At 40.3% G+C, this 22,693-nt stretch overlaps 1 protein-coding gene across 1 annotated transcript in view; it reads left to right on the top strand.

Moving 5' to 3' along the window:
- The first annotated feature begins 1,449 nt into the window (after positions 1-1,449).
- Positions 1,450-22,693, top strand: part of ncmap (non-compact myelin associated protein) — a 36,432-nt gene continuing 15,188 nt past the window's right edge. Inside the window, exon 1 of the mRNA XM_073034284.1 lies at positions 1,450-1,483. The gene's annotated coding sequence lies outside the window, so the exon portion shown is untranslated. The remainder of the gene's footprint in view (positions 1,484-22,693) is intronic.

Genomic DNA, 22,693 nt, shown 5'->3' with positions numbered 1-22,693 from the left:
AGACTGACTAGGCACATATTGAGAATAAAAGGGGATAACTACACTCACTTACCCATCCATTGAGATGTTCCCATAACCAATGATCTCACTTTTAGGACTCTTTATCTCATGTTCTTGTTATTTATTGCTATTTATTTATATTTGCATTTGCACAGGTTGTTGTCTTCTGCACTCTGGTCGATCTTCTGGTCGAAGTCCTGTTACGGTTACTATATTATAGCTTTGCTAAGTATGCCCACTGGAAAATGAATCGCAGGGTTGTATGTGGTGACATAAATGTACTCTGATTTTAAAAAAAAAACATATTTTGAACTTTGTTGTGTAAGTGATCACACACCTTGCCAAAAGCAACCTGAAATACAGATACCAGTATCTTGTTGAAGTAAATTCTATTCTTTGATCCAGGTCTTTGATGAATTTTCCAGGTAGATTGGCTCATTGCCTACATTGCTTCTATTACTTGTTTTTCAGCTGTTCTGTTACAATATTGATGATAAACTAACACAAACAGCTAATGACAATGTGAAATGACTGAATAGACCTGTACAGTAAATGGGTCTCATATTGGGAGTGTTGCATTACATGCATTTCCTGGTGAATGCATTGTGTAAGTGTATCACTTATGCAAGCCCATGATTTTGCAGGACAAGATTTTAATACAATTTGGAAGGTCAGATTTGATGCTTTATTAGTTTTTGGACAATCCTTCTCCTGTGTACTCTGTCCTTTTACAGTTTTTGTAACCTTGAAAGCAATATTATTATTCAAAGCATAATGAAGTAAATAATGCAAATGTTCAAAATACCAGGAATTTTAATTAAATTAAAAAGTTATAAAAGATATTATTTTCCTTTGGAAGGCGCTTTAAGAGTGTATCAACATTATAAGATGCGTTGGCAGAATAATCCAACATTTTTTTGTTACATTAATCAAGGAATGCTGACTAAACTTTGTTCAGACTTGCAGGGTGTATTTTTGGACAGAAAAAATTGGGGGTGGTTTTTATTTCTGAGTTTGCTGAGATTGTACAATCGTTCAGTAATTGCCATGTTTTGACCCCAGCTGTAGAACAACCATCGCAGTCCCTTACATATAAAATTGCATTGAATTTTCCAACAATTGTTGGCACTGTTAGGTAAAATGATGTCTTTTGCTCAAGTATGTTTTTCTTATAAGTGACGCTCTGATCGTCAGAGTTTGTGTTTTCAGAATTATGTTGTGCTTGCAATGCAAGCCGCCCTAGGGTTGAGCAAAAGAATGCAGAAAACAACGGAGAACAACGACGTTTTTGTAGCAGAAAATGCTTAGAATTCATGCTAGTACTTCAGCACAAGGGCATTTGTTGCTGGAATGTGTCGAATATGGAGTGCACCCATTTCAAGTCACTGCTTTGCTTTCACTTTGTTCTCTAAATATCACTTCGCCGTCCTTCACACACGTAACCGGATAGAGTGCTCGGAGTGTTTTAGTCTCAACATTTCAGGTGTGTCATTTCTTTACATTTCAAGTGGAGTGTTGCAATTTTATTTTGGGCACAAGGAGGTTGAGAGGTAGGTAAGTTAATAACCCACAGTATTGTGGGTAATCCACAGCCACAGTGGGACCACAACTTCACAGTACATTAGCTACTATTTCAACTTCTGGATGTCTCATAACTAAACAGTTGCAATCTCCATCAGGGGCTTCCAAAGAGTGGACCTGTGGATGTCTAATCTAACCCACTAAGAGGGTAACTCATATTCATGAAAGTAATGACTAAACCCAAAATTAAGTGCAAGTAGTTAATATGCAATTATCCATACATAGAGAGGGGGGAACATTTCGTATAAACTAGACTATTTTGACTTTAGATTTATAATTTAGCTTGGGGAAAGAAGTCTTATATATATGTACTACTTTTACTTTTTTCTAATTGGGTTCTTTCAGGTTTCTTGGTTTGTGGCTGCCTGTAATCAGACAAATCTCAATGTTGTATAATTAATACAATCTTTGATAATATACTTGAATCTTAGATTTGGTCTTATCCCAAGCTGCTCCATTTTATGTTCTCGGCAAGGATAAAATATTCTGGTCACATTGTCAGTCTTCATTTGTTAGGGGCTAACAATTAGTCAAAAGGTTTTACTGGGAGATGAAAAGATGCGACTGTACTTGGATTGCAAAACTTAGAGTGTGGAAACCTAAGAAGCTATTTTCAGTTTTTCTCAATGCATGAAATGGTGATGTTGCATTGAAAAGCAATTGTTATGTCTCCAGGTTCAAATTTCCAAATAATATGACGATGTTTACTTCAAAGCTAACGTACAGACAAGATTTTGTGTCTGGAAATAAGGATTTAATTTCTTCTGTATTTCACTGCATAACTCTGTATAAACTAGTCACTGATTATGCCTCAAAATAATTTAACAAAGAAAATGAAAATGATCAAGGTGGAAAGAGTAGCAATTCCCAACCTGGGGTCTGCAGTCCCCTTACTTGATGGTATTGGCCCATGGCATAAAAAGGGTTAGGAACCCCTAATTTAAAGTAAAGATGCTTGGCAGAGGGAAAATGTGGGGCTCCTGAGAAAGACACTGATCAGATTCAGAAATGCAGGCTTTTCCGGCCCAACACATACAATTAAACCAACTGATATGGACATCTGAGGAAGAGGACATGCCATTGTTACTGTTGAGAAGGAGGTACAGAAGCTTGAAGGCACACACTCACCAATTCAGGAACAGCTTCTTCCCCTCTGCCATCTGATTTCTGAATGGACATTGAACCAATGAACACTACCTCTCTACTTTTTTCTGGTTTTTTTGCTCTACTTATTTTAACTTAACTATCTACTTAACATATACTTACAGTAATTCAGTTTTGTCTCTATTTATTTATAATCTATTTCATTGTTCTGTTGCTGTAAAGTTATCCAATTTCATGACATATAGTATGTCGGTAATATTAAACCTGATTCTGATTCTGAGAGAGGAAACCCATTCCAAGGTTAATGGGCTGAAAGATTTCTATTTGTGCTGTTCCGAGTCTGTGATTCTTTGACTTCTTTAGTCTTGCTATGTTTTTACTGACTTCTCTATCAGTAAAAGTTAACAGGAAGCTGAGGCCTTGGATGGCTAAGAATACGTCAACTATGTCGAATTGGCGCAGTATTGAAGTGATCCTGTATTAAGGTCCATCCTGAAGAAGGATTGGCTCTGACTGTCGATTTGAGATATATTGACAGCACAACTACAAAACCAGAATAACACACAATAATTTCTTACAGGAATTGTATAATTTAGTTGAGACCCTGACCCTAATACAAGCTACTTCTTGATGTCAGTGCATGGTTCAAAATGGAAATGCTATAGATATTTACTTATGTATGAATAATGTTAGCAAATATTCAGAGTTCAAAGTAAAATTTATGATCAGAGTACATACATGTCACCACATACAACACATAGATTATTTTTCTGTGGGCGTACTTAGCAGATCTATAGAATATTAACTGTAAACAAATGCAGATATAATAAATTGCAATAAATAATGAGCATGAAATAACAATATAATATAGTCCTGAAACAGGTGTAGTTATCCCCTTTTGTTCAAGAGCCTGCTGGTTGAGGGGAAGTAACTGTTCCTGAACCTGATGGGCGAGTCCTGAGGCTCTTGTACCTTCTACCTGATGGCAGCAGCGAGAAAAGAGCATGGCCTGGGTGGTGAGGATCTTTGATGATGGATGCTGCTTTCCTATAGCAATGTCTCAACTCAATAAGCTCAATGGTTGCGAGGGTTTTACCCATGATGTACTGGGCTGAATCCACTACCTTGCGCTGGATTTTCCACTCAAAGGCACTGCTGTTCCCATACCAGGCTATAATGCAGCCAGTCAGCGCACTTTCCACCACACATCTATAGAAGTTTGCCAAGGTTTTTCAGAACCTGGATAAAAATTTGAGATAGATTCTATTTCTTCAGATGGATCAAATGTTTCACCTTAACTGGATTCACCTTGGCACTCAGCAAACATTTTGAGAATAAGCAATATGTAGAAGAAACAGATAATTTAAAAGATAGTTCTTATGCTTAAATACGATAAATAAACCACACACACACAGCCATGATGTCGTCAATGCACAGAAGGGTTTTGTTTGTTTAACTAATTATATAAACATCATCATTATTTATCAGGATAAGTGCTTCCCTTGATGTTGAATGTATTATTTGAACTGTGTATCTCCTTGTGTATTCCAGTGCACAAGCTTTTTGAACCATGGCATTATCTATAAAGAATTCTTGCTTAATCATCAAAGTAATGGTTGAAGTGTTTGAATGGAAAATACCTGAAGACTGCTGAAAACTTAGAAAACTTTCTTTGCAATATTGTGTAAAGATTTAGTCCAAAGAAAGAAATAAACCAGTATGATTAATCACAAAAATAATTTCCATTGTGGATTTTGACATCATATCTATCTTTCTTGAAACGTTAGGCTCAAATATCTTCTAATACTGCCAGCCCCTCTAAGGTAATGTATAAAGGAAGTGAATGGATGATGAGAATACTATCCCTGAATACAGTCCATAATCTTCAAAGGCGATAATTTGTTCTATTACTGTACTAATTCATCAGGACCTGCTGTCTTTCCTTTCTTCATCATATTTATTGCATTACGAACTTCATATTTTAAAATACTTGGACCTTGAATGTTCTTCTTAATTTCTGATTTTTCGCCTCAATCGTCTTCAAACGATTCCTGAATATACTCAGTCCATCTGTTCATAATCTCATCTTTTTCCATGATAATGGTACCGTCCTTTGCTTTCAAACATCCACCTGAAGAACAGAGGAGCTTTCTACCAGTGATATTCTTGATTTGTTGATGTAACCTTTTTGGATCAGTAATAGGGATTCTTTCTAGTTGCTCACATTCCTGATTTAACCATTGGTCTTTGGCTTTTTGACATAAGCTTTTAACTTTTTTATCTAAGGACTTATATTCTATAGGATTTGCTTTCTTCAGTCTCCTTTCTTCCAGAAACTTGGAGCAATAGAATTTGAATGACATAGGACCATAAATGTAATGAGTCATATCACTAAGATTCTTCTAAGAATTTTGCTGACAAGAGCTAAAAGTAAGATACGAGCTGAAATAGGTAAAGAGCAATGTGGTTTTGTGAAAGACAAAGGTACAAGAAGCGCGATATTGATGTTAAGGATGCTATCAGAACGAGCTATTCAAGTGCAAAAAGATTTGTTTGTTTGTTTTATCGACTACAACAAAGCATTTAATAAAGTGAAGCACAATAAGTTATTTGAAATATTACAGGAAACTCTAGATCTAAATTTGAAAGACTGCTGCCTAATTAGAAATCTGTACTGGGAACTGCCACTGTAAGAATAGATGGAGAAGTGAGTCAGTTGACAAAAATCAAGAGAGGCATTAGACAAGGGCGTGTTTCTCCCCTGATTTGTTTAATGTGTACAGTGAGATAATATTACAAAAAATAAAAGACATATTGGGAATCAAAGTTGGCAGTGAAAACATAAATAATTTCAGATATGCAGATGACACTGTGTTAATTGCAAGAACGGAGGAAGAACTACAAATAATTGATGTAGTTAAAGAAAGTGCAAAACTGGATTTATCAATTGCAAAAAGGCAGAATGTATGGTGATATCCAAAAAGAAGGAGAATCCTATCTGCAGGCTGAGAATAAACGGGGAAGACATAAAACAAGTACAGAACTTTTGCTACTTAGGAAGCTGGGTGACATCAGATGGCCGGTGCGACATGGACATCAAAAGAAGAATAGGGATGGCAAAACACACCTTTATGAGAATGAAGAGTATACTGACCAACACTAAACTAGGCTTGACAACCCGCCTCAGAGTACTGAAATGTTACGTTTATCCAGTTATGTTATATGGTTCAGGATGTTGGACAATATCTAGTAACATGAGGAAATGAATTGAAGCAGCAGAGATGTGGTTTTTGAGGAGGATGCAAAGAATATCATGGATGAAACGAATATCTAACGAGGATGTCATGTACAGGACAAGCATGAAAAGAGAAATAATGTATGAGATCATGAAAAGGGAACGTAACTTCATTGGGCATGTGATTAGGAAAGAGGAATTAGAATGCACGGTAATTAGGGGAAAGATTGAAGGGAAGAAAGCAAGTGGAAGGCAAAGACAAATGATGATGGAGACAGCGGCCAGAGAACTGGAAGTGAATACCAATGAATTGATCCACTTGACCTGAAACAGGAGTGTGTGGGCCATGGCAGTCAAAGCTCAGACTGGGCATGGTACCTGATGATGATGATGAATACAGTCCAGAATGCAGTCCTATGAGTACTCCTGTGCCTCCCTTGTCCATGCCTTCTTGCTCCTCACTACGGGTGCTGCAGTCTTCCATCTCTGCTTATACTCACAGAGTAGAAGTACAGCCAGGTGATCAGACTTTCCAAAGTAGGATAGCACAGTAAGCACTGTTGATGGTAGTGTGACTGTGATCTAATGTGTTAGTTCCTCTGGTTCTATGACTGAGTTGTTGGTAATGATTTCAACAGATGTACCTCGGAGAACATTCTACCTGGCTGCACCACCACCTGACATGGGTGTGGGTGGGATTGGGCGCGGGGTGGCTACTGCACAGGATCAAAATAAAGCACAGAGAGTTGTAAACTCAGTCAGCTCCATCATGAGCACTAGCCTCTGTCATATCCAGGACATTTGCAAGGAGCGATGCTTCAAAACGGCTGCGTCCATCATTAAGGACCCCCATCACCCAGGACATGCCCTCTTCTCATTGTTACCATCAGGGAGGAGGTACAGAAGCCTGAAGGCACACACTCAATGATTCAGGAACAGCTTCTTTCCCTCTGCCATCCAATTTCTGAATGGATATTGAACCCATGAACACTACCTCACTACAATTTTTTAAATTTTTGCTCTACTTATTTAACTGTTTAATACATATAGACACTGTAATTCACAGGTTTTTTCTATTATTATGTACCGCATTGTACTGCTGCTGCAAAGTCAACCAATTTCACGACATATGCCGGTGATATTAAACCTGATTCTGATTCGTCGGATGGTCGTAGACTGAGAGACTGAGCGACAACCGGTTTCGTAGGTGCAATCAGCACGCGGTGTACCTAGCAAACAGGAAATTAAACATTTGGTTATAGATAAAGTGTCCTTGCAAATAGAAAGCAGCTGTAATGCATTTTGTTTGTGAATGAAGTCAATTGTGATAAATGTTCTGGTATGTTGTCATAGATACTGCAATAACCATCCCTCGAATGCTAACATTACAAAAGAAAATGAAACAAAGTTGCTCCAGGGTAAATGAGAATTACAGTTGTCCAACTATACGTTTCAGTTAATTCTGTAAAATTTGTCCACCTTTGCTGTGGGAAATGATATGGAGTCAGCTGTCTTTTTTTCAGAATCTGAATCATTTTATTTCCCGCATGTGAAACATGCCAGAATTGATTGTGGTTCAGTGCCAAGCATAAAACGCAGGACAATGCCATAACAGACAACATAATAGCAACCAACAATTTACAAGACAATAGTGCAAACAGCCATGAGCAAGCAACAATTAGCAGAACGGTCATTTGTGCAAACATCAATAATCAGACTTAAATAAATGTAAACATAGGAATAGACTCCTATGGTTTTTGGCTTGAAATTGCTCAATATCTTCTGGAAGTTTGGAGTATCAAGGGTCTTACTAAGTGTGGAGTATGACCAGAAGGGAAATAGTTCAAGAAACTGAGAAAAAAAATATAGGAACAGAGATGGAGAATAAAATCAGGTAGAATACAATAGCTGGGTGTCATGATGTGTGCCTGCAACATCAGAACCCAAGGGCAAAGGAAAGACAGACTCTGATGTAGAGACGGCAATGGAAGTTTATTCCTAATACTTTCAAAAGGACTTTGGTAGTTTGGCTGAGCGACACCACGGAAAGTAACCTTCTCTAAACTAGGGCCCCGTGATTAGTGCTGATCAGGCATCCACTTAACTAATACAAATAACACTAAATCCCCGAGCCCATCAAAAGAGACTTAACGAGCTTCAACAGAAGGCACCAGGAGACCACATTACGAAGAACAAGTCGCTCGAGATAAATGCAAGGAACTCTAAGTGATTAACAATTGTCATTGAAAAACAATTAACCAGTTCAGGTGCTCTAAAAACTTTGAGGCCAACGCTCTCTGACGCCCCATACAGGCCCAAATAACTCATTGCAATAGGAGAATGATCATGTTGACAAGAGAGGGAAGAAAAAGGGTGTGTATTTTTAAAGTTTCTGATAATTGTGTGCTCAGGAAGTTGAATGACATTGCGTTAACAATTATTTTAAGAGCACAGTGTTGTAGGGTACAGAAATGGGTTCTTCAGCCCATCATATCCTTGGCATCATGTTTGCCCACCTGTGCCAATCCCATTTCTCACATTAGATTTGTATCCTCCTGTGCATTGCCAATTTAATCATACTATTCATTTTGATGCGCGATTAATGAGGAATTAATGTACAAATCCAACAAGTTCGCAACACGGACACTAATGATAGAGTGCTATTTGTAGTCATGTAGCTCAGTCTGCAAGTTCTGAAGTTTTGCTGTTCGTGAAGGAACTCTTGGCCCTCTGAACTTGCTGGAAGGGAAGCTGCATTCGGTAATCCACTGGAAGAGAACCTGTGCTTGAATATTGCTCAATACGGGGAGATCAGGTTCCAAGTCTCTTTAATTCTGCTTCTAGATATGGATGGAGGGGGTCAAGACAAGGAAAGACATTCTCAGGCACTCTAAGTTCCCTTTATCCCCACCTCTCCAATTCTGCCCTCCCTCCCCTCCACCCGGAAACCGTTAACGTCAGTTCTAGCAACCAAGGCAGGAAATGAATGCTCCACGCCTTGTAAACTTTAGCTATAGTTCTGGGAACCATCAGATATTTTAGACTTTTAGAAAAGAAAAGTCTCGAACAGCAGCAATATTCTATAAGTGGCGGGTCTTCTTCTTCCTAAGCTCATCACCCCTAGTGGGGCGTAGACCCCGTTCAGCAGCTTGCCAGTTTCCATGACTTCATACGCCTTCTAGGCGAAGATCCTTCCTCTCCTGCGGACAGGCTCTCGGGAGTTTCTGTTGGCATGTCTGTAGCTCTGGGACTTTATAGGATGGGGTTGGAGTTCCGCGGCCACCCCTCTTACTTTCGCATCTGGGCTCAGTGGAGTGCTGGGTGATCCCTTTATATGGCAGTACCTGGCATCCTATCTCCCTTAGATCATGGACAGGAGATACCATTCACTGGAATTGTGAGCTCTGAAATGGTAAACAGTGCTTTCAGTGATCTGCCTGCTATGAGTACCTCCAGCAGGCATCCACAGTGGGTGTGTCAACAGGAAGTTTCAAAGTACATTTAATATCAGAGTATCTATCCAGTGCACAGCCTGAAAGTCATCCTCTTCACAGACACCCACAAAACAAAGAAACCTCATAGAACAATCAAAACACTGAAGCCCCCCCCACCCACTCCATTTGCAGCAAAAGCACTGAGCCGCCTTCACCCCCACCCGTGCCAGCAGAAACACTGAATGTCCCCCCCCCCCCCCCAACCACGTGAGCAGCAACAGCAGAAGCACCAGAGCCATCGATCCAGAGTCCTTCAAAACTACAGGCCACAACCCAACACTTGGGTATCTCAGACAGCCTCTCCCCTCCCCAGTGAGGATGAGTGAGGTCACCCCGGCAACAAGAGTGGAGACCAGCAGCTCGCTGTTTCGATGTCGCAATCTTTAGCATCGCTTCTCCAAGCAACCCCCCACCCCACCCCCATCTCAAGGACTGACAGGCTCTCATGCTTCATCAAAAAGAGAGAGGGATGACTCGAATACAGGGGACTTCCTCTGACAGTAGCCGGCGATTCGCAATCGCACCGCCTGCTGTCTCTGTGTTCCAGTCTCAATGTTTCAGTGTCCCACTATGCTGTTTGCATCATCTGTTTGAACTTCTTCCATCTGGCAGACGTTATAAGATTTGCTATGCCCGCACTTCCAGACTAAAAAATAGCTTTTTCCCCAGAACTATAATTGCTCTGAACCAATCAATCAAGCACATTCCATAAATTTGTTATATTGCTACTTTTAATACTAGTTTATGGCTGTCAGGCATCTGAGTTGTGCTTTTGTACTGCTGGACATTGCTTGTACTGGCTGGTTACTCGATTTTATTTATTTTTTATTTATTTTATTTGTTGTTTTATAGCATTGGGTATGAGAGTTGCAAACTCATTTTTGCTGTATTGGTGCATGACAAATTGTACTATGCAATGACAATAAAGATATTTCATTTCGTTCACTGTCACCAATGAGGAGTCCACGTATGCATCCAATTGCAAACAGAATTTTGCACCTTTCAGGGCTTTTGGATCCCAAAAATAGGTGTTTGGGTATGATCAGATATTACAGAATGATACTCAAACAGCTGGTTTGCCCTATCAGTCCATTAGTTTTGTAGTTAAACTAAGTAATCCACAAAATTTTGTTATCTTATAATCATGGTAAGGCTAGTTATAGGAAAATTTTGAAGTTTCAGGAAGCTTTTATACAGAGCATTTTGGAGTTTAGTTGAAAGATTAATTAATGAAATTATTTGCACTTCATTCTTGTTTCTAAATCAGCTGGTACATTGAGGAATGTAGAGAATTTTTACTTCTGTTGTCCTGATGAACTTCAAGTGACTCTCCTATGTTCTTTATCCAGTGCCAAACCTTTTGTTATGTTTGGAATGAAGAATCAGCAAACAGAAAGATTCAACGTTCATTCACCAAACAATGCTTCACTAATTTAAATGGCTCTTCTTGCAGAGATTTTTTTCAAAGATTCAAAGTACATTTATTATCAGGGTATGTATGCAGTATACAGCCCTGAGACTCAGCTTCCCACAGACAGCCACGAAACAAACAAACCTGGAACCTGTTTAAAGAAATCCCCAACGCGCAAAAAAAAAAAGAACAAATTGTGCAAGCGGCAAAGAGACAAGCGAAATAGACAGAAAATAATTTTTGGATATTTTGCAGCAAAGTTCTCAGTGTAGGAAATGAGTCATTACCATCCTGTGTTAATGTTGCAGCTTTTACCACAGAGGGACGGATCAAGCTTTGAGACACACCTGGGGACGGTAGGGGCAGCAGCCCAGGGTTTCAACTTACATTAGTCACTTTCTTCTGGAGAATTTTGTCTTTGCTTGCTGGTGCTGAGTAAAGGGAATATTGGACACTCAACGATTCAGAAACAGCTTCTTCCCCTCTGCCATCAGATTTCTGAATGGGCCGTGAACGCATGAACACTACCTCACTACTTTTTTTGCACTACTAATTTAATTTAACTTTCTAATATATGTCTATTTCTGTAACTCAGAACTTTTATTGCTATGTATTGCAAAGTACTGCTGCTGCATAATGATAAATTTCATTACACATGCCAGTGATATTAAACCTGATTCTGATAGTCATGTCCACAATTTGCTGTTGTTCCTTTCCCGCGCCTTGTGCGGAAACCTTGCCGTTTCTTCAGCATTTGTTTTTTTTTAAATGAGGCTGAGTTGCCAGCTCGACGCCTAACCCAGCCTGGGTGGAAAGCGTTCGAGGAGCAGGCAGGATTCAAACCCTCGAAATCGGGTGCGGATGCCACTACACCCATCCACGACTAATGCCCATAATTTAAAATCATTTAAATACAAGCAGCCTGGCGTCTCACCCCTGACCATCTCTTTCCATCTGCAGATCCCAAAGACCTCCTCCCATCAGTGTTAAAATAAAGGAGCTAATAGCCCAACAGCTCTGTGAGAATACTAAACCAGCAGCAGCTCAAGCACTAAGCACACAAGAGACCTGAAGGATCATTCTTAGAGATCAATTTAAAAAAACACAATATCAAAAACTATTTCGATTATCTCTGAAAAGGAAAATGCTTATTTTCCCTCCAGATGACTGAATGAAAATCAACAAAAAATACTGCAAGCACTAGAATCGTGACCCCAGAGCATATCAAAGCAACTGAACCCAATGTTTGGATGATGATTTAGGCCCAGACCAGATTGAAAAGGATAAGATTGGGCCCGGTCGAAGGATGAGCCAGTTCAGCTCACTGCTCTGCTCTGCCCTAAACTAAGGGTCTGGGCATGACACTTTATGGACTTCAGTTCAGAACACTATTTTCTTGAGTTTATTGCTAGCATGATTTGTTTTCCTGTCCACGTTGGGTGTTTGATACTTTTTTTTTATGGTAATACACACAAAATGCTGGAGGAACTCTGCAGGCCAGGTAGCATCTTTTTACGGGTTCTTTTGGGCTTCTTCGTTTCATGGCTGCCCGTTAGGAGAGGAATCTCAAAGTTGTATGATGTATATGTACTTTGAAATAAATGCACTTTGGACTTTGAAAGCAGAAATGCTGGAAGGCTTGGCAGGTCACACGGCGTATGGAAAGAGAAAAAGATTTCATGGTTCAGAGATCATTCTGCAGCCTGAAATATTAACTCCCTTTCCTTCCACAAGATATTGCCTAACCTGCTGAATCAACTGGCATTTTGTTCAAGTTGTTGGTGAGGCCACATTTGGAAGTATCGTGTTCAGTTTTGGTCACCACACTACGGGAAAGAGGGCAGAGAAGATTACAGAGACGTTGCTGGAACTTGAGGTACCGACTGGGTTATGGAGGAATTTGAATAGATTGGGACTTCATTGCAAAGTAGAAGAATGGGGGGGGGGGGGCTCTTGTCGAAGTGTGTAAAATCACGAGGGGTATGTGCGCAGGCATGTTAAGTGCCTCCTGTGTTTTCTGCTTTCATTCTAGTGAAGCTGTTGTTATCAGACAGGGAAATACTACCCCGTAAAACTCTCCTGTCATTTGTAGCCAGTCTAGTTTTTAATTCCACTATCCTCCTTTGTTCCCTAACACTTGATAAAAACCTATAACTTGCTGGAGGTGAAAAAAATCAATTACCATTGCTAACAGAAGACTTTATGAACACATCAATTGAGTTTGAAATAAACTCGGTGAAAAGGGCAGCAAAAATGGCAACACACACAATACCTTCTGTTTGTTCACTAGCTTGTCTTTGTGTCGTCAACCCCTTTGGAAGTAAATGGAACGGACAGAATTCTTTTTGTGGCCGTTATACAACTTCATTAACTTACCTATTCTGTTACCTTCCTGTTTAAAAAAATTTTTTTATAAATTTTGCCAATGATTGAGCATGTTTATCCAGTAGACAGCTGAGTCATGGGGACAAGGCAGACTCTGGAAGACTCCATCCTGTGATTTATGTAAATAATGAGCTCACTGTCCTCGGGATCCAGTCTGAGTATGAAACAACTGGTTCTTTCACATCGGGTTCAAGATCATGTTTAATTATCAGTCAACCATACATGAATACCCATGAATACAGCCAAATGAAGCACGTTCCTCTGGGGTCAAGGTACAAAACATAGTACCAACAGTCATGCACAACGCAAGGCACATATAGCACACATACAATAACAGTAACCATACAGACATACAAAAAAAGTAACATATCCCAAGTCCCTAAGTGACACGTCCCATAGGTTGATGGAGCACGAACGTTGTCGGCAAGAATGAGCTCTTAGCAGTCCGCACATGAACACACGCGCGTGTGCAAATCCAGCTTGTTTTCCACTAAGTGAACACTAGAGAGCAGCACTGATGGGCGGGGCCAGCCCGCCACCCAGTGTGGACACTGCACCACACCACCTCCAGTGTCTCCCCTCCTGACGTACTCAATATACACTGTTAGGCTTTAAAAACTTGATGCCATGGCTGCCCCCAACCCCACTCTTTTGTTTATAACACTCCGTTCAGTTGCAGGAACCTTTCAGTGAGTGCTGATGGAATCCCAAGAGCAGGAACAAAGCAGGACATTTACTCGAGTACAGAAGCGTTGACTCAAGATTAAACAAAGTCATGGGTGACTTCAATTTCCCTAATATTGATTGGCACGCAACTCCTTAGTGTCAAAAAATCTTTGAGTAGGTTGAAAGGTTGACACAACATTGTGGGCTGAAGGGCCTGTACTGTGCTGTAGTTTTCTAAATTCTGAACTGTTTAATAACTAGAGAGGGCAAAAGAAATCAGAAAGGAAGAAAAAGTAAGTTGAAGGACTTCTTGAAGTGAAAAGACAACTTGCATTTTATATAATCCGTGTAATGTAATTAAATCTTCACGAGGCTTCGTTGTGGCAAAAATGATTCCCAAGTAATTGAAAGGTAATCAGCAGTACAATTAAAGGAAAATGTTTTGAGGATCGGAAGTTTGGTGAATATCAAGTAGGATTTCAAGAAAGAATTACGAAATGGAAAACCAGTATTATTGAAAGCTCTGTTGCTGATTATGTTAGAAAGTTGATGGGGTGTGATTACATGTGAGGTTGAGGTGAGGGCTGGTGGTTCAGTGGTTACATGAGGGCAAAATCAATGTGAAGTAGGCCAGATCTGAAACAATAAAGGTTTCATTGGCATGGTAAATTAATGATTGGAAGACTGGATTTTAATTATTGCATATTGAAGACCTGAAATTGTAAAATATTGTCTAAAATTCCTCTGATTTCTGAATGGACTATGAATCCATGAACACCACCTCACTATTTGTCCTTTCATTTTAATTTCATTTTATTTTTACTGCACTTTAGGTTTTTTTTAAATTATGCATTGCAATGGACTGCTGCCTCAAAACATCAAATTTCATGACATACGCCAGTGACTTTAAGTCTGATTCTGAGATGCTGTGATATCCCAGTAGCATCTGAGTTCAAATCATACCGTAACAACTTTAAAAATGTGGAATTAGTGTAAAGAATCTGGAAGTGAGAATGGATATAATTCAAAGAAGGAATAAAACTAGTTGAATAGTATTACTCAGGAGAGGAAACTAGTCACCAATCCTTCATCAGTCTTGCATCTGATTCCATTTAATGACTCAGAGTCTATGATGAATAACTTTACAACTCTTTGATAACTTTTTCCCTGAAGTGATTTTCCAATCAAATTGCATGAATTCATGAAGGTGCACTTCTTCCTTAAGGTGACTAGAGATGCCAATGACACATACATCTCACAAATTAACAGCCTTTTTGAAACTTTGCAGTAATTAATGCGGAATGAAGAGACTATATTCCCTTTGAGGAACTTATTCCAAAGAATTTAATGAGAAATGTGACAGCCGAAGGTTGGAATCTTGTTTTCTTGCACCACACCCATTCTCTCTAATTATAGTTCTATAACTGACTTGGCTCAGATCAATATGGACATGAATTTGGACCTGTTCAATTTATCCAGATGGATGTAATATTATGATAAAGAGTCTTTAAGTCTCACAGTTACAAGCTATCCCCACATTGTAGTCCAAAGCATTTCCAAACATTGGATCTTGCTCAAAATTTCACAGTAAAGTTGGCAACAAATATTAACATAATAAAGGGGCTCTGTTTTCTTCTGTAATCTAGTGCTATTCTGTTGATTTGCTGGTTAGTAGTCTGTAAACTTTTTTAAAAATTATAAACAATGTGCTGTCATTGGAGAGGGCTCAAAGGAGGTTCGCGAAAATGATTCCAGGATGGAAGTCTTATCATATAAAGAGCATTTGATGGCTCTGGGCCTTTATCCACTAGAATTCAGAAGAACGAGGGTTGAGCTCATTGGAACCTATTGAATGTTGAAAGGCCTCGACAGGGTGGATGTGGAGAGGATATTTACAATGGTGGCGGAGAATAAGGCCAGAGGCCACAGTCTCAGAATAGAGGGCTGTCCTTTTAAAACGGAAATGAGGAGGAATTTCTTTAGCCAGAGAGTGGTGAATCTGTGGAATTTGTTTTCATGGGCAGCTCTGGAGGCCAAGTCACTGGGTATATTTAAAGCAGAGGTTGGAAGGTTCTCAATTAGTCGGGGCATGAGGAGATACGGGGAGAAGGCAGGAGACTGGGGCTGAGAGGGAAAATGGATCAGCCAAGATGAAATGGTGGAGCAGACTTGATGGGCCAAATGGCCTAATTCTGCTTCTCTGTCTTATGGTCTAAACAAGGATGTGATTTATTGAGATATTGGAATGTCAGGAACTAGTAAACCACACAGTGAAATCTCACTGACTTCATATAGTATACACTGCATGTTACTATTCATTCTGTAGACTCTCAGGTATGTTTATAGGAAAATATATTTATATGTTCCAGAGTATAGTTTCAACAGTGTTCAGTGATTGACAAGTCCAAGATTTAAGCCTCTGTTTATTGAGCTACAGACAAGGAAGATAATTCAGCTCAACAGCAAACACAATTCAACAGACATAATTTTTGAACTATCGGTGGTGGCAATTCCTTCAAGAGGACTACAAATTTATCGTAGGGTTGGGAGGCTTGTGTGCCTCAGTGACCTGGAGAGCCATGTTGTCTGGAGTCAGGGCCTTGTGCTTTGGCTCTTGGTAAGATCATCCATGCCAAACAGGTCAAAGGGTAGTGGCCAGACTAAGAGTGATCCACTGGTCCACCGGTCCTCCAGGTTCAGGGTTCAGGCCAAGGCTACCAACCCTGACTGGTCAAAGCAAATTGTTATGGAAGCAGTAAGGAAGAATCCTTCTGTATCTGTGTGCGGCAGTTTGGACAGACAGGAATGGAGGACCTTTATTGCTGCTCTAAATGCCAAACGACGACTGTATGTTTTTCCAAAGATGCTGCCTGGCCTGCTGAGCTCCTCCAGCATTTTATCTGTGTTGCTCGAGTAAGTGAGTTGTGGCAGTTGCCAACGCTTCTTCAGTATATCTATAAGAAAAAAGATACTCCGTTGAATAATCTGCTGCAAATGAGAGATGGTATTCCAAGGGCAGTTCTGCTTAAAACAGTAGATATATCCATCTGGCATGAAAGCAAGATGAGCACTCCAGTGTGCCCAAGGTAGGACATTGGGGAAGAGGGACACTTAAAGAGGCTGGGCAGGTAAGTAGAGCTGAGGAGCATCAGATGGCCCTGATGCAATCAAATGGCAAAACAAGTTTGAAGGGCCATAGGGGAAACTGCAAAACCCATTTCGTGCATTCTGAGTTGCTGCTTTATTCCTTTGCCTGCCGAATGAACACAAAAAGAAAGAAGTGATTGGGGGTAAAACCTTAAACTAAAATGATACTACTGGGACAATTGTCTTCATACATGCATTGAAGCAGGATCTACGTACCTCAGCAAGGCAGAGCAGATGGTATATTGCAGGCAGTGCCATCATTATGAAGCAAACTGATCACATGACTATCCTATCAAACAGAATCACAATATGCCCCTGTGTATAGGTACACTGCAACTTAATGTAGATATCGTATGATACCTGTGAGGAAACTGAAAGGATTTGGACACTGTGTAGACAGAAGAGATTAGTTTAGTTAGCCACTTGATTATTAGTTTAATTGTTTGGCACAACATAGTGTGCCAAAGGGCGTGTCCCTGTGCTGTACTGCTCCATGTTATGAGGAGAGAGAGAGAGAGAGATGCGTCTCATGATGGAATCTCTTTGATCACCGTCAAATGCCTGTCTCGTCACTGGCGTTTTGGGCAGCAAAGGAATTGCTTTGAAGAAGATGGAGTTTGCAGAGGTGGAATCTGTTCAATGTGCAGGCTGGTGGGGTGGTAGGTGAGGACCTGGGGAACTCTATCCTCGTTCTCTCCTAGAAGAGAAGGGGTAAGAGCCACGAAGCAGTGGTCAAGGGATTTGTTAACAATGATAGAGGAGGAGCTGTGGTTTAAGGTGGATCTGATGCCGACTAATGGGCAAGGTCTATGCCAGAAAAATGGAATACTTTCCTTCCTTCCTTCCTTTTATATTTTATCTATAAATCCAATCAAATCAAGTACAGCATATCACATTCAAAGTCTCTGTGAAGTGTAAGAATTTCAGGTTGTATACTGCCTACATTCTCTGATATTCGTGGATGTCTGTGAAGAGTAAGAATTTCAGGTTGTATGCTGTCTACATTCTCTGATATTCGTGGATGTCTGTGAAGAGTAAGAATTTCCGGCTGCATACTGTATGCATTCTCTGATATGAAATTGAACCATTTAAACCATCTGATCTGAATCATTAATCCAATGAAAAGAAATCAGCATAACTATCAGCATTTTCATTCTCATATAAAACATTTCTGTGACTTCAAAGTTCAAAGTACATATGTCACCATATATAGCCCTGAGATTAATTTTCTTGCGGGCATACTCAATAAGTCTAATAACCATAATAGAATCAATGGAAGACCACACCCATCAGGATGTATAACCAGTGTGCAGAAGACAATAAACTGTGCAAATGCAAAAGGAAAGAAATAATAACAAATAAATAAGCAATAAATACTGAGAACATGAGATGAGGAATCCTTGAAAATCAGTTGATATTCAATGACTCCCAATGCTCCAAGATATGGGAGCATTGCAATGATGGGGCAAGTGAAGTTGAGTGAAGTAACCCCTGGGGTTCATGAGCCTGATGGTTGAGGGGTAATAACTGTCCCTAAACCTGGTGGTGTGAGTCCTGAGGCTCCTGTACCTTCTTCCTGATGGCAGCAGTGAGCATGTCCTGGGTGTGAGGGTTCCTGATGTTGGATGCCGCTTTCCTGAGCCAACAGTCTAAGTAGATGTGCTCAGTGGTGGGGAAGGCTTTATAGTGATGGACTGAGTCGTATCCATTACTTTTTGTAGGATTTGCCTTCAAGTGACATTGCCACACAGGGCTAATCTATATGTGATTTTGCCTTGTGTGCTCTGCCTGGCAAAAACTGGGTTATATTTTCAAAGTGGTTTCAGATGAGATTTTCTCAATTGAGCAATAAGTAGTTTTGGGACTATTTAGCAATTTAAAATTATAATGTGATGAAAGACGTCATGGTGCATTGTTCAATTACTACTGGGTCTGGAATGTCTACTGTTGGAATTGAGCAATGTGAACATTGTATTTGTTGGCTTGGTAGCCTGCAGACATATTTAAATGCGTTTAGAAATTGGGTGGAAAGTTTATTTCTCTGTCAGTTCTCCGTGTGTTTTACCTGGAGACTCAGAGACTTGCGCCAGAGAGACTCTGAAATGACAGAAGTTATACACTTGGTGGCTACTTTATGAGGTACATCTGCTCATTAATGCAAATAGCTAACCAGCCAATCGGGTGGCAGAAACATAATGCATAAAAGCACGCAGACATGTTCAAAAGGTTCAGTTGTTGCTCAGACCAAATGTAATAATGGGGAAGAAATGCGATCTAAGTGACCGTGGAATGATTGTTGGTGCCAGACGGGGTGGTTTGACTATCTCAGAAACTGCTCATCTCCTGGGATCTTCGCGCAGAACAGTCTCTAGAGTTTATGGAGAATGGTGCGAAGAACAAACAAAAACAGGCAGTGTGCGACAATTCTGTGGGCAAAAATCCCTTGTTAATGGGAGAGTATAGCGGAGAATGGCCAGACTAGTTTAAGCTGATGGGAAGGCGACAGTAACTCAAATCACCACGAGTTACAACAGTGGTGCCCAGAAGCGCATCTCTGAGAGCACAATGCATTGAACCTTGAAGTGGCCGGGCTACAGCAGCAGAATACCGCAAATGTACGTACAGAGGCCATTTTATTAGATACCTGTTGTGTTGCTGAGCATTTGCTGGAGGGGGTGGGCTTATAAACAAAAAAACCTGTCAGTGTAACTTTTATTAATATTATTGTCATTGCAATTGTATAATAAATAAAAGAAACGTGCGGATGTCCAAAGACACAAAACAGAAATACTGGCAGAACCTAACCAGTCAAGCAGCACCTGTGGAGAGAGTAACTAGTCAAGTGCTTCAGAGACCCTTTTTCAGCACTGGGGGAGGAGCAGGGGGGTGCCTGTTTTAAAAGCAGAACTGTAGGACTAAAGATGATCAGGAGATTGGTTAAAGAGCTTGCATGCTGACCTTCTAATGGACGTGGACTGAGATTGGGTTTTAAGCACAATGATGGGAAACAATGGGCACATATGCCACTGTGCTCTCAAAGGACTGGATCCAAGTACGGGGGAACGGCAGGCTTTCTTTGTCACGGGGGGGGGGGGGGGGGGGGGGTGAGGGTCACTGGCACCGTCTCTACCCAGGAGTTGCAGACAGCAGGCTCACAATTCCACTCAGGAGTGAAGGAATGGCAGACACACCTTGAAGAGACAGGAACAACTGATTAGATACAGGAATACCGACAGGACCTCGGAGGAGCAACTTGAGTGAGACCGCGGGACTGCTCATTCTTTCCAAGACAATGGCTCTGCTACAGGGAAAATAATAGCAATGAGAAAAAGAAAGAGTTAAACTTTAAAGTCTTTCATCTTCTGCCCAAACATGGGTCCTGAAGAAAAGAATGAACATAAGAACATAAGAAATAGGAGCAGGAGTCGGCCATCTGGCCCATCGATCCTGCCCCGCCATTCAATAAGATCATGACTGATCTGGTCATGGACTCATGTCCACCTACCTGCCTTTTCCCCTTAACCCTTAATTCCCCTAGAGTAAATGGTATGAGTAATGGTACAGTAAGGATAACTTCTGCCACAGAAACCACAGTTTATGCCTCTCGCATTCACGTAACTCTGTGGTGAAAGATTCCACCTCTCAATCGCACCAACATTTTGGTTGGAACTGCATGTGATCAGTGTTTGTTTTAACGTCATTGATGTCCTATTTAAGTAATATATCATTAAACTGGAAATAATCAGAATCAAAGGGCGCATAAAAGGAAATGATGAGCAATTTTTTTTTAAATAGCTGGACTGGAAAAGCAGGTTATGTTTGAAAGCAGGCCATTGCAAAGCAAAGATGATTTGGCAGATCCAATCATCAGACCCGATTTCATTTCTCTGATATGATGAAACATTTACCCAAAGCTGTTTGTGGAAGACTTCCCTTTCCGAATTAAGTTTCAGAAAACAGAATAGAGTTTTTCACACCTTGCTGCTGGTATTGGTCGGACACTTCTTTAAACACATTCTTTCTTCACCAGTGAGGAAGGAGCAAATTCGAACTGATCGATTGCATTATCCACATTGTTACCTTGCCAGTTCACCTTCGCTTTATCACTGCGTTAATCCAACTCAAAATCGACTTTCGGTCTGCTTCAGTATTTATTTATTACTTATTGAGATACAGCGTTGTATAGGCTGCAAGCTGGGTTGGATTGATGGTCAGGGTGGGAGACGAAGTCCTTGATCAAGGAGTCAGTTTAATGGTAAGTTTGCAATGGCAGTCAAGGTGGACACCAGGGAATTATAGGGGTGGGACGCAGGAACGCGGTGGAATGCCATCAGATTCCTGCATGAGTAATGAACCCATTATTTCTCCCTCCCTTTATTCATGACTTGCATTTTTTCCTAACGTATAAATAAAAATATATTTGATATACTCAAAAACTTCTACAGATTTACCGTGGAGAGCATTCTGACTTGCTGCATCACTGTCTAGTATGTGGGGAGAGGGTGCTTTTGCACAAGATGGAAGTAAGTTGCAGAGACTTGGAAAATTAGTCAGCTCCTTCATGGGCACTAGCCTCCCTCACATCCAGGACATCTTCAAGGAGCGGTGCCTCAGGAAGGCAGTGTTCTTCACTAAGGATCCCCACCACCCAGGACATGCCCTCCTCACTCTGTTACAATTAAGAAGGAGGTACAGAAGCCTGAAGGCACATACTCAACAATTCAGGAACAGCTTTTCTCCCTCTGCCATCAGATTTCTTAATTCCTTAAACACTACCTCACTTTTTTTTTCTTGCTCTTTTTGCACTATGTATTTAATTTAGTTTTGTGTATATATATAATGTGTAATGTGTGTGTGTGTATGTATAGGTATAGAAATATAGATATAGATACATCTAGAGAGAGGGAGGGAGATAGATAGAAAAAGATATATATTTCTTATTGTAATTTATAGTGTTTTTCTCATGTATTGCATTGTATGTCAGTGTTATTAAATCTGATTCTGACATTCTTGACCCAGTCAAATTTCCAAAGTGACACAAAATGGCCTTAAATGCACTCTATCGTGTTTCACACAGTTCAAAATATGCTTCGAATTTGCCATGCCATCTGCTTTCTGGTCTAGATATTATTTCGACAAGTAGTATTCTTCGGTTTCGCAGTGATGTAACAGGTTGAGTTGGTGAAGAGAGGTGCCATATCCTAATTGCAGTTTGACTTGCTGGCCCGTCATTAGCACTAATCCAACCCACAACTGGCTTTCCGCTTGCCTCAGTATGTGTGACATGGGCAACAGCCTGGTCTCCATATCGTAGTGCCCTGGCTTACATATCATATAGTCAGAGAGCCTCAATATGTGTTGTAATTATTGGCTAGGACCATGTTGGTCTTTATGTGTGTCTCCTTAAATCAGAATAGAAAAAGTACTAAGATAAATAATCTAATATTTTACTTTAACTATCAAGAGATGTAGCTACACACACACACACTACACACAGTCAATATGGAGATCATGATGTCTTGGATGCTAAAGTGCCTGATATGCTGTAGCTATGAAGCTGTGTGTTTTCCACTGGGTCAAGGCAATGATGATATTAACTCTGCCGCATTTGTGGAAAGAGGTTGTTGGGTTTTGCTGTGTGTTTCCTTGTTTTCCATCCAAACTGATGTC

The sequence above is a fragment of the Hemitrygon akajei genome, chromosome 32, assembly GCF_048418815.1.
Source record: "Hemitrygon akajei chromosome 32, sHemAka1.3, whole genome shotgun sequence".
Classification (NCBI taxonomy): Eukaryota; Metazoa; Chordata; class Chondrichthyes; order Myliobatiformes; family Dasyatidae; genus Hemitrygon; species Hemitrygon akajei.
Note: the sequence above shows the minus strand (reverse complement) of the source record. Positions and strands in the feature narration are given on the sequence as shown.